The sequence below is a fragment of the Phalaenopsis equestris genome, unplaced genomic scaffold (genome assembly GCF_001263595.1).
Source record: "Phalaenopsis equestris unplaced genomic scaffold, ASM126359v1 Scaffold221793, whole genome shotgun sequence".
Taxonomy (NCBI): domain Eukaryota; kingdom Viridiplantae; phylum Streptophyta; class Magnoliopsida; order Asparagales; family Orchidaceae; genus Phalaenopsis; species Phalaenopsis equestris.
The window spans coordinates 69,280-82,607 of NW_018239991.1; positions in this window are offsets into that span (position 1 = coordinate 69,280).

Consider the following 13,328-nt stretch of genomic DNA (forward strand, 5'->3'; position numbering starts at 1 on the left):
CCTAATTAAGTTTAACCTAAATTAGACTTTATTATTTATTAAACCTTAACCAAATAAGGTTTAACCAATTTAAGCTCTAGTTAAGTCTAACATAAATTAGACTTAAATCTCCATTAAACCTTAACTAAATTAGGTTTAATTAATCTTAAGTCTTATCTAATTCAAGTTTAAACCCTAATTAAGTCTAACCTAAGTTAGACTTAAGTATCCATTAAAACTTAACTAAATTAGGTTTAATTAACCTTAAGCCTCATCCAAATTGGGATTAAACCCTGATTAAGTTTAACCTAAATTAGTCTTAATTATCCATTAAACCTTAACTAAATTAGGTTTAATCAATCATAAGCCTTATCAAAATTAAGCTTAAACCCTACTTAAGTCGAATCAAATTAAAATTAATAATCCATTAAACCTTAACCAAATAAGGTTTAATCAACTTAAACCTTTATTAAGTCTAACCTAAAGTAGACTTAATTATCCATTAAACCTTAACCAGTTAAGGTTTACTCATTTTAAACCCTAATTAAGTCTAACCTAAATTACACTTAATTATCCATTAAACCTTAATTAAACTAGGTTTAATTAATCCCTAGCCTTATCAAAATCAGGCTTAAACCCTAATTAAGTTATTTATCCATTAAACCTTAACCAAATAAGGTTTAATCAACTTAAACCTTTATTAAGTCTAACCTAAAGTAGACTTAATTATCCATTAAACCTTAACCAGTTAAGGTTTACTCATTTTAAACCCTAATTAAGTCTAACCTAAATTACACTTAATTATCCATTAAACCTTAATTAAACTAGGTTTAATTAATCCCTAGCCTTATCAAAATCAGGCTTAAACCCTAATTAAGTTATTTATCCATTAAACCTTAACCAAATAAGATTTAATCAATCCTAAGCCTTATCTAAATTAAGCTTAAGCCCTAATCAAGTATAACCTAAGTTAGACTTAATTATACATTAACCTTAACTAAATAAGGTTTAATCAATCTAAACCCTAATTAATTCTAACCTAAAATAGACATAATTATCCATTAAACCTTAACCAAACTAGGTTTAATTAACCCTAAATCTTAGTCCAACCTTTTAAGTGTAACTTAAAATTATACTTAATTTAACTAACCCTTAGCTTCAAATCCAAATTGAATCTAAACTTAAGTCCAAACCAAATTGGACTTAGCTCAACCATTTAAGTCTAAATTTAGATTTAACTAACTAACCTTTAGGTTCAAATCCAAATTGAACCTAAGCCTAAGTCCAAACCAAATTAGACTTAGTTCAACTGCTTAAGTCTAACTTAAAATTTGACTTAACTCAACTTACCCTTAGGTTTAAATCAAAATTTAACTTAAGCCTAAGCCCAAAAAAAATTATACTTAGTTCAACCTTTTAAGTGTAACTTAAAATTAGACTTAACTCAACTAAATTTTAGGTTCAAATCCAAATTGAACCTAAGCCTAAGTCCAAACAAAATTAGACTTAATCCAATGCTTAAACACAACATAAATCTGAATCTAAATCTATGGGATCAATCTAAATTGAACCTATGATTAGCATCAAATTTTCTCAAATCTAAAATGAATTAAATATGTCTTAATCACATTAGACTAAGTTAGATCAATAAAAAAAAATTATTAGGTCTTACACACATTAGACCTAATTATTTAATTAATTCTTAACTAAATTAGACTTAATTAAAAGGTCTAAACTAGACTTAACTTAGGATAACAAAATTTGATTCACTTTAAAATCCTTTCAATTGAACTAAAAAGTTAATCAAACTCAACTTAAGTTCAATTAGATCATTTAGATGAACAATCTTTATCTACAAGGAATATTCTAAGTTCAAAATCAAATTTTGAATCAAGAATTGATTTAAATCTCATTCAAATTTTAAAAAATTAAGTTTAAATTAACTTTAACTTTCATATAAGTATAAAAAGTTATATGAACTTAAATTTCTATAAACTAGCCTAAATTAGTTGGGTCAATTTTAAGGTATTCAAGTAAGAAGTTGAGGATGATCCGAAGGCTAATATCGGATCACATGAAAATTATTCTTTAAATTAATTCAACTTTAATTATTCTAAAGATAAAATTTCAAGCCAAGTATTTGAAGGTTAAATAGGGTTTTATCTATCAATATGAGAAATGAAGCACATTTTTACCTCAATAAGGGATACTTTTCTTCATGGTTGCTAACAAAATATCTTTTTGTCATTTATGACAAATCAAACAGCATACCTAATGACATCGGACGACGGAACCATAAGATCCTGATCAAGTCATCCTAAACAAAAATAAATGACAAAATGACAAAAATTTAATTGGTTAATAAGTCTTAAACAACCAAAAATTTTATAACCCCTAAAATCCGAATAAGACATTAAAACTTAAATTGAACTCTAGTGAACAAAGATCACCGAATGAAACTTGAACCCTAGTGTTTAGATTTATGAAGATCACTTAGACGATGAAATTTGTGGTTGCTGACAAGATTCTTCCAGCCCTGGTTTAACTGCCTTTCGAGCTAAGTAGATTTGAATACTCTGACAACCCCAGGATGACGGAGCCATAGACATCTTGATCGGGTTGTCTAAAAATAAAAATTAATTAAAAAATCAAAAATACAAATTTATTTAACTTTACTTTGCAAGGATAATTAAAGAATTAGATCAACATATTTTGGAAAGACAGACATAGAAGATTAGGATAGTTAGAATCTTTAAGACTCTAAATGAAATTCTGACATCTTTTAAGAACATTTTTTTCAACCATAATTAAGGGTTTTCTTAAATGGTTTTTTACCACTTAAGATATAAATAACCATATGGGGTTACCTTTATAGGAAGAAAAGAACTCCATAATAAACATTTCTCTGGATATTGATTATTCTGCAATCATATCTTTGAAGTATTTTCAAAATATACTTTAAGGATGCGGATGTTCACCTTCATGAATGTCACTACATATGTTTTTTCATGTTGCCATCTTCATTATGAAGATTACCTGGGTAAAAAGGTTGAGATAATAAGTGGCAACTCCATAACAATGACAATGGGAATCTTGCGGCAATGGCGACACGTTTCAGCGGCGAGAACCTTTCAAAATTTCAAATAATATTTACAACACCTCTTGTTTTAGTAGTCCCTGTGTTAGAAAGACCTCTAATCCTCTACACTGCGACATTAAACAATTCCTTTGGAGCCTTGCTAGCCCAAGTCAATGATGAGGGTAAAAAACATGCATTATATTATTTAAGCCGTCGTTTGGTTATAACTGAAATAAAATATCCTGTAATTGAGAAGCATTGCTTAGCTTTGATCTTCGCATTTTAGAAGTTAAGACATTGTATGCTTTATCATAAGGTAACTCTTATCTCAAAAGTTAACCCTTTACAATATCTAATGATCTGGCCAACACTTTCTGGAAGATTAACAAGATGAGCAGTTATCTTCAATTTGATATAACATTTATACTATTACGTGCCATTAAAGAACAAATTTTGGTAGACTTCTTAGCAACACACCTCGTACCGACTGGGTCTCCCCTTAATGATGATTTACTCGACGAGCAAATTTTAGAAACTGAAAGTTATAATATGCAACAATGGGACTTATTTTTTGATGTAGCTTCATATGCTCGTAAAGATAAGGATAGACAAGAAACTATACCTAGCAAAGCAGGAGAAGGATTAATTTTCATCACTCTGAGTAAAGCAATGATGTCATTTTCTTATCACTTAACTGAACCATGTACAAATAATAAAGTTGGATATGAGGAATTCATAATCGGCTTGGAATTGATAATATTAATGAAAATCAAAAGTATTGACATCTCGTGTAGTGAAGTCAACAGGCCAAAAAGGTGGACTTCTTGTAGAGACAACTATCAAAGAATATGAGTGTGCACGTGGTGTAGTGATTCCAAAGGAATCACATGGAAATCCATTGTGGTTTTATAGGAATTAAGTGAAGTAATTCTCATTGAATAGAATTATGCACATGGGACTTGATACGCAAGCCTTCCCCAACACAGATACATGGGTGTCTGGCGTTAGTGTGTATGAATAGTGACCAAAGCAAGACATAAACATGCAGGACTATCAACATGCAATATGACATGCGAAGAAGACATGTGAGAGTACACTGGTGCAAGTGCAAACAATAATGAAGTGGTGGTGAGTGACATGAGGATGTGATGAAGCAAATGTGGAGTAATGTGTCACTGGGAGGCGCAAGTACTCGTTATGGGAAAACATTTACAAGTACACAATAAGGGTGCAAGTAGTGGATATGCTAATGCAAACTATGCAAAAAAAAACCAAGCAAGTGAAATTGGCTTTTGACCTACTGAGTTGACCGAGATAGTCAACTTGGGGCAATGTAGCTAACGGGCTTAATCGAGCTGAGGTAGCCAACTGGGCCAAAGTGATTGGTAGGCTATGTTGGGGCAACCGGTCTGATCAAAGTGATCAGTCAATTGGGTCATGGTAGCTTGTCAGAACAAAGAAAGGTTGAACGTGCCAGGGAAGCTCATTGAACTCAATTGTAGTGAGCAAAAAATACCATGCAACATACATCACATCAAAACAGGAAATGTAATGTAATCATCATGCACAATAACAAACCATGCTCACACTAATGTACTCACATAGGAACCTTTGTTTTAGTTCTTAGATTCATGGTATAGCCGCCTCCAACTTTGGTGAGGAAACGTGAAGAACTAAATTTTTCTATTTCTCATAGAAGAAATCTTATGCAGTTCGTAGGATCGACTAGCTACAAAGTTTTGTTCTGCAAACCTCTCATGATTTTGTAGAATTAAATAGCTACAAAGTTTTTCCCATTTCTCAAGATCCAACTATTCCAACCCCTCCAAGGATGGTTGAAAACTCCAATGCCATTGGAAATTGGGATTCCAACTCACTAGGATTTTGGTCTAAAGTTTGCAATGGGAAGTCACTCGGCTTTGCAAGGGATTGGCCAAGAAGATGATTCCTAACCTAAGGCTTTCTCTAGTAAATAAATGATAAATCTAAAGGCGTGTGGTCGTACCGACTAGTGTCGGTAGACCAACTCGCCTCGTGTGGGCGACTGAACTTACAACACCTAGAAAAACTCTCCTTACACACTCAAATAAAGTGATGGAAGAAGAAGATGAAGATGGAAGAAGAAGGAGAAGTTAAGAGATAACCAACTCCCTTGAGCTTCTCTTTGAGGAAGATGAAGAGTCACATCATTTTTTCTTGCTCCAAGCTTCAAGAAAACCTAAAGCTTCTTAAGGAAGAAAATGGAGTTCTTCTTTTGCACTCTCCCAAGCTCTTTAAGCTTTAGCCACAAAATTGAAATTAGGGGGAGATCCCACAATGGAATTAGGAAGAAAGGAAGCTCCAACTAGCCTCCCCAAATTACCTTTTATTTAGGCCAAAAATGGCTAATCAATGGCACTTAGGACATGTACCAAAGAGATTTTACCAATTCAAAGGAGGGCCTGAAAAATTTGGCTCTAGGTGACACGCCTCCCTAGGACTGTCAAGCTGACATGCCTGAAATGTACTACCTTTTATATGCAATTAATGCTTATTTTTTTTGTGATATTGCACCTTAAAGGAAGGTATTTTTTATGTTTTTGATTACAAGTACCATAAGTTATGCAATTGAAATAAATGGAGCAAAAATAGAGCAATTTGGAGTTAAAATGAGCAAATTAGGGTCAATAGAGCATAGAAGAAAAATTGGCCTGGTGCCTAGGCACAAGTAGTTATCCTGTGCTTCTAGAAGAATGACACCTATGCACCAAAATCTAGTGCTTAAGCACCAGAATCAATTTTTTTTAAATGTATTGTATTTGAACAAATTTTGAAGGGGCATCTGAAGTAACTCTTAGGAATTTTAAGGGTTATGTTTAAAAGAGAGATTTCCAAGCATTGGACTCTCTTCGTTTGTGTGTGTTGGTGTCTCTTGGGGTATGTGTGCTTGTGTTTTTGGTGTAATCGTAGAGAGAGAAGAGAGAGTGAGGCTTTGTGTCTCTTCGTGTGGGAAGTGTCTTTTTAAGTCTTGGTGGTTCTTTGGACTTTTGAGGGAAGTGTAAGGGATTTCTATTTATTATGAAAGGAGGGTGTGAATCTTCTATAAAGATGAAAGGAGGCTTTGTGTCTCAAATTGTATTTGCTTTAAATTATTGCAATATAGTCGTGTGATTTCAATGTCATTGGTAATGAAGAATCCACGTGTCTTCTCTATGTTTAGTGAGTGTTTTCCTCACTCTTTCATCTTGTGATGAAGTAGTAGCATGTGTAGGAAAATTTTTTTTATGATAGAATAATTTTAATTTCTTTGTGATGATTAATATTTGTTACTTCATTGACATAACAAATTGTCCATACACGTGCTACTACTTCAACAGTATAACAATGTCTTTGATGATATTTTTCACTTATGTTTCCCTACTTTGCAACAAAACCAAAAACTTGATCCTGGAGAAAATAAAAATTTAACTTTTTAATTTATATATATATTGGGATACCATGCAAGTATGCGTATCGTTATTAGTAATATATGACTCTTTGATTAAGACCTGAACATCAAACCCACAAAAAAAATTAGCAATATGCACTATTGAACAACAAAATTTCTTTTTCAAATAGATAATTACTTAAACTATAGATATTTTTATAGTAATTAAAATTCAAATCTTTTTGGTATTTTTTGATATTTTGACAAAACATTAATAACTAGATAACTTGAGTTTATGTAAAGAAAAATACTAAATCTGAAGTTTTTTTTGTACTTATCATGAATCAATAATAAATATAAAAATTGTGTTGTGTCAAATAGGAGCAATAGTATTCTTTACCCTTACTTGGTATGCTATAAAGAACATTAGCTAATTTAAAGTCTGAGTAGTTCTGTAGACCGGCTAGGCAGGGAAGATACTAGCTCTCACTCTAGAGTTCCCACAATTCCCTCCACCTGGGGGCTAACATCTCGTATCAGATGCTAACATCTCGTATCAGAACCTAAAATAATTAGCCAAGTTGGGGGCTTTAACCTGTCACTTTAAAGTCCTCTAACTCAACACCCTTTAAAAATTATTTTTGTATTTATTTGTACTAAATCATATGAATTACATTCTCATTCGTACAGCCTCATGTGATTCTTTTCAATTGTTGACTGAGACAATACAAGCCTAGCTCTTACATGTTATCACAACAAATTTTAACATAAATTTTAACAACTAGACAGACCAGATCTAGAAGTAAATGAAGTACATGAATTTAAATCATCACAACTTCTTCCAACATTAAAGATTAATACTCTCCAAAACTTCCATCCAACACTTTAATTACTTATCATTTTAAGGAAAACTACTTAGGATCCATGAAGAAAACAAAACCACACTTTAATTTAAAAGTAGAAATCATTGTCAAACCAACAAGAAGTCTCGATTAAAACCAAAAGTAGTTCAAAACAAAAGATAAAAACTTATCTCAAATCCTCCACCAAAATCTTGAAGTTCCTTTGAATCTCTTCTCTTTTACAACTCTCTTGACTCTCAAAATAAAACTAGATACAAAAAGGATAAAGTAAATTTGTGGTGCCTGAATATCTCTCCAAATGTTTCTTTCGAAACTACCCCTTTTTAGCACTTTTTAGGACTATTAAAAAATTCTCAACTTTCTTCTTTTATAAATGTCTAAGAGGAGCCTTGGTAACTTTTTAAAATGTGTCCAAATTCGATATATTCTCCAAAGGATGCTCCTTTCACAAGTGTTTTAATCATATTTTCATTTCTAGTGGTCATAACCACCCTCTTTAGCTAAAAGGTGTCTCAAATGTCCCTTCAAAATTTAGAAAAATGAAGTTAATTATCACAGAATTGCCTCAGGCACTTAAGCACAGGGCCTCTGGCGCTTAGGCACAGCCTTCTCTGTTTCACCGGCGCTTAGGCGCCAAAAAACTTTAGCACAACTTTCACATTTTTCCTCCAAATTTGATCCTTTTTCATTCCTTTTAACATTTTTTGCCCCTTTTACTTGTATCTGAAATAAAAACACACAAATACCTTTCATTAAAGTGCAATATCTTAAATACAGGTATAAAAATGTGTCTTAAAATACTATATATTTTAGGTGTAACGAATCCCCCAAACTTAAAATGTTAATTGTCCTCAAGTGACACTTCAATAGTTAAAAACTAAATAAGTATGATATTTATATGAGTTTCTTTAGGAGTTACTAAAATTTAGATTTAGAAATATAGTAGTCCAATTTAGATAAAAATATTTAGTAAATGAGACCAACTTAAAGTTTAGAAATTTCTAATGTTAAGAAATATGAAAATATGAGTTCCTATCTAATTCAAAAATATTGTAGATTTTTCAAATATAGAATTTAGTCATTTTATTGTCTCCACTTAAAAATTTTTATTAAAAATAATTTTACTTACCATATTATATCCCTAAACTTAAGAGTTTCTCAAGTCCTATACTTTAAAAAGTTCAAATGTGGAACTAATTTTTGATTAGGCACTAATCCTCAAGCTTCTCCTCCCTTACTTTTTTTTCTTTTTCTTTTTCTTTTTATTTTCTTTTTCTTTCTCGTTTTCTTTTTTTTTCTTTTTCTTTTTTTTTCTTATTCTTTTTTTCTTTTTAGGCAAGGATTACTATATCTGGATAGGCTTTTAATGGTTTTGAATTCCACTTCTCCTTTCTTAAAGCAAAGTCATGATATAAATATTTTACTTATAAATATAATAATAGTTTTGAAAATTATTTTTAATAAAATAAATTTAAGTATTAAAAATAAAAGCCTAAATTTCTAATTTACTAAAAAATATAATTTTTCTTACTAAAGATAGTTACAATATACTTAAAATTTCTAAATTACTCAAAAATATAATTTTTCTTACTAAAGATAGTTACAATATACTTAGCATTTTCTACACTAAAAAATTTTAACTGAAAGTTTTTCTTCATTACTAAGAATCATTTCTATAATCAAATTTTACTTCCTAATATAACTTCATATACATGATCATTTTTCTTTTCAAATCAAATTCACTTGTAGCACATTTGAGAATAAATAAAATTCAAGTTTTGAAAATATTTTTTATTCCCCCCTAAACTTAAATTTTTAAGAAGATTAAATAGTTGAGCATCAGATATGAATGAAAATTGAAATAACAAGCTTACAAGAATTTTTATACCCTAACTAAACTAGTATAAAAACTAAAAATAGGTGTAAAAATAATTTTTGATCAATTTTCTATCATTTTGATTTTAATTCAACATGTAGAGAATCATTAAACTTCTAAGTTGTGGGTACAGACATAAGAAATAATAAACACACTAACTTTGATTTCACAATCTCAACATAACAACAAACACACTAATAAGATAAAAAAAAATATAGGGTAGTAGTTTTCTAAATTTAAAATTTAAAATTAAAGTTAGCAAGATTTTCAACTTTTCACAAGACATAGAATCAAGTTTAATCCTTAACTAACTAACACAGTACTTTAACACACAACAACAATCACTACGCTAGAATTTTAAAGCAAAATACTAACAAACAAAAACATCACAATAACATTCAAAAAAAAGTCCAACACATCACATGATCTAAACAGGTACACAAATGCAAATGTAGCAAGTCCAAACTACATAGTCCATCACATATTAAAAATAAATCAGTCCTCCTCATCATCATCAAAATCACCGCTATTCCAAACATCTGTAGGCTCATAATCAGGGTATCTAGGATATGGAAGAAATTACACTCCTTGGTTAACCCTAATGAGGCTCTCTAATGATGAGTGAAATTTTTCTTCATAATCACTTTTCCTTCTATTGTACCCATCAATATGATCTGCAAAGCTTTCTAAATTTCTTACCTAATATGCAGTATAATTGATATTGCTCATCATCCTCTACAATAATTGATCTTGAATTTTAGTAGACTCACCTCTAGAAGTAGAAGCTCGAGAGGTAGATGGTCTAGATGTAGAAGTAGCAGAGGTAGAAGCAGCAGACGTTGACATTCCATACGCCGTGGAAATCCTCCTCTCCAGCCAAAAATAGAATGCTCAGAATACGACTTCACATTTACACTTGTAATTTTCTTTAGAGGCAACAATACTTCCTCCTAGCTATCACATCTCACTCCACCATACTCACATAAAGAAAAGATCAAGGAAGTAAACCCCAAACTTGAAGTAGTAGCAGCAGTGGCAGAACTGATGATATTCTGATAAATCAAAGCTCCAATATTGATGAGCTTGCCTTCTTGAATACAATAATTCAACGTTGCTTTCTCCCTCGTAACTTCACTGAGATGATTCATCGGTAACAGATGAGCTGAAATAAAGTAGTGTCAATCCTTCAATGGTGCACTTAACTTCAAAGTGGAAAAGTTGACTCTCCTCTCATTTATGATTTTCCAAAGTCCTCTTCCAAATGTCAAAGAGGAAATAATCTCATCTAGTTTCATCTCAGTAGGACTATAGTTCACATAAAAACACAAAGTATTAGTTGGTAAATGGTAAAACATATTAATTACCTCTGATGAAAAAGGTACCAATTTTCCTCTAACAATTACTTGATCTTCTTCTGCCTTAGGGAGGTTTGCATCGAACTCCCGAATTATAGAAATAACAACCACAGCAGAAAAATAGCAGAATAATTCCCATAGTCGGTGAACAATCAAATCTTATATGAACCCACCTTGATTTTTGAAACATCTCTCTTGGATAAGTTTTCGTGATTGCAGAGCATCACGATACCTATCTCGAGCTTTTGAACTCACAAACTTGCTTGAATCAAAATGGCTCTTTCCTTTACTCCTCTTCATTCTTAGTGCTATTCTAAAAATTTCATAAAATTCCACAATAACATCAAAAATCAAGTCTAATCTCCTAAACTTAACTTCTATAAGCATAAACTACACTTCCTATGCAATTTCCATAGATTTTTCCTCATTTTTCACCATGAATAGTGATTTTTCAGTTTCTTCCAAATGTATTCAAAATGCATGGTGAAAATCTAAAATCTTTACATAGAAGTGAAGCTCTTACCTTAAGAAATCCAAATCAAGCAAATTTTGCTCAAATCCACCAAGAAATTTTCAAGAAAAGGCTTGTCCTAGACTTCAAAATTGTGAATTCGAGAGGTTTAAGGTGACGACGAGAGTAAAAATGGCAATGTTTTGTGTTATTTTCACTTTTAACCATTTGCAAACCAGTTTTCATGAACCGACGCTTAAGCGCAGATTAGTGGCGCTTAAGTGTCTGCCTCTCGGGTTACATCGCGCTTAAGTGCGAGAGTGTGGCGCTTAGGCGCCAATGCACTATTTTTAATATTTTTGAACTTAAGTAAAATGCACTATAAGCCTAAATATACCATCCCTAAATGGTCTTTTAGTGCATAAATCACTATTTTCCTCTCCCTATACTCTCCTCTTTCTCAAGCAGATTAGTGGCGCTTAAGTGTCTGCCTCTCGGGTTACATCGCGCTTAAGTGCGAGAGTGTGGCGCTTAGGCGCCAATGCACTATTTTTAATATTTTTGAACTTAAGTAAAATGCACTATAAGCCTAAATATACCATCCCTAAATGGTCTTTTAGTGCATAAATCACTATTTTCCTCTCCCTATACTCTCCTCTTTCTCAAAATTCTCCCATATATCTTTATTTGATTTGAGCTTAAAATAACACTAAATTTTCACACAAACAAACACTTATATTCATGTATGAACTAGTACAAGTACATATAACACTGAATTCTCACTCCAAATAGTCCCGGATGAAAAAAATTTCCTAAATACAAATACTAAACAAACATTCACAATTAAACACATAAAAGTCACAAGCACTAAAAAATTAGACTTAAACACAAGCACATAAGAACAAAAACTCCTAACAAACAATTTCTAACCTCAAACTTAATTTCATTCTTCATTTGTTAGAACAAATTCTAATCTTTCATTAGTCTCTCCTGGGGCATTCGAAATATAGAGTTGATAAAATGGATGATGGTGACGAGCTATGATACAATCTTCTTCAATCCATTTTTGCTTAAGAATACACTGCTTTATCCACTTCCTCTTGCCTTATCCGCTTCCTCTATATAACTAGTATGACTAAATTGCATTTTCAATTGCCATCCAATATGCTCTAGATGTGCATGAATCTCAATTACCTTTGTCTCAAGTAAAGCCATGCTAGTCTCAATTTTGTTGATCTTTTCTGTTATTCCTTCAATACTAATGGCTAAGAAAATGTTATACATCTCTTGTGCACTTTGACTAATGAACTTCTTCCTCATGGTCTCTTCCTTCTTCTTTAAATCCATCTCCCATGAAGATGTCTTCTCTAAGTCTCTCTTTCTCTTAGACTTTTAGAGCTAAAAATTATATGGGGTGAAATTCCTTCACAAAACCCTTCTATTTATAGGCATAAATCCCTCAAGTAACTTATAGGCATGTTCTAAAGCTGCCTTGGCACATTTTAGTCAACCACTTGGTGGTTAACCTTGTAAAACTTTAATTTCTCACATGGTTTATAACTCTCGCGCTTATGCGCCGAATATTGGCGCTTAACCGCAAGTGCTCAATTTTGCACCAGTCAACTTAACGTATAAATTCTCATTTTAGCATGTCTAGATAACTAAATAAAGTCTTAAAATCATTACTAACAGATAATATTTTCAAAAATACTACCCCTAATTTTTTTAATCACTAATAACTTATGGGTTGCCTCCCACAAAGCGCTTGGTTTAACGTCATCAGCCCGACGTAACCAATTCTTATTATGGTTGACCCAACATCATTCGATTATTAAATCGATTATTAAATTTATAAATTTATGCTGATCCCCTACAAAATATGATTTCATTCTATGACCATTCACTTTAAGTACTTTCTCAATTTTAAGATCTTTAATATCTACAGCTCCATAAAAATAAACTTTTATCACAACAAATGGGCCCGTCCACCTGGACTTAAGTTTGCCTAGATATAATCTTAACCTTGCATTATATAGCAAAACTTGTTGCCCTGACTGAAAATTTTTAATAAGAATTCTTCGATCATGCAACATCTTCATATTTTCTTTGTAAATCTTACACTCTCTCAAGATTCATTCCTTATGTCTTCAAGCTCATTTAATTGTAATAATCTTTTCTCACCAGCATCTTTTAAATTATAATTGAACTCTTTAATCGCCCAATATGCTTTATGCTCAAGTAAACTGGTAAGTGACAAGCTTTCCCAAATAGTAGCCTATATTGGGACATTCCTATAGAAGTTCTGTATGCAGTCCTATA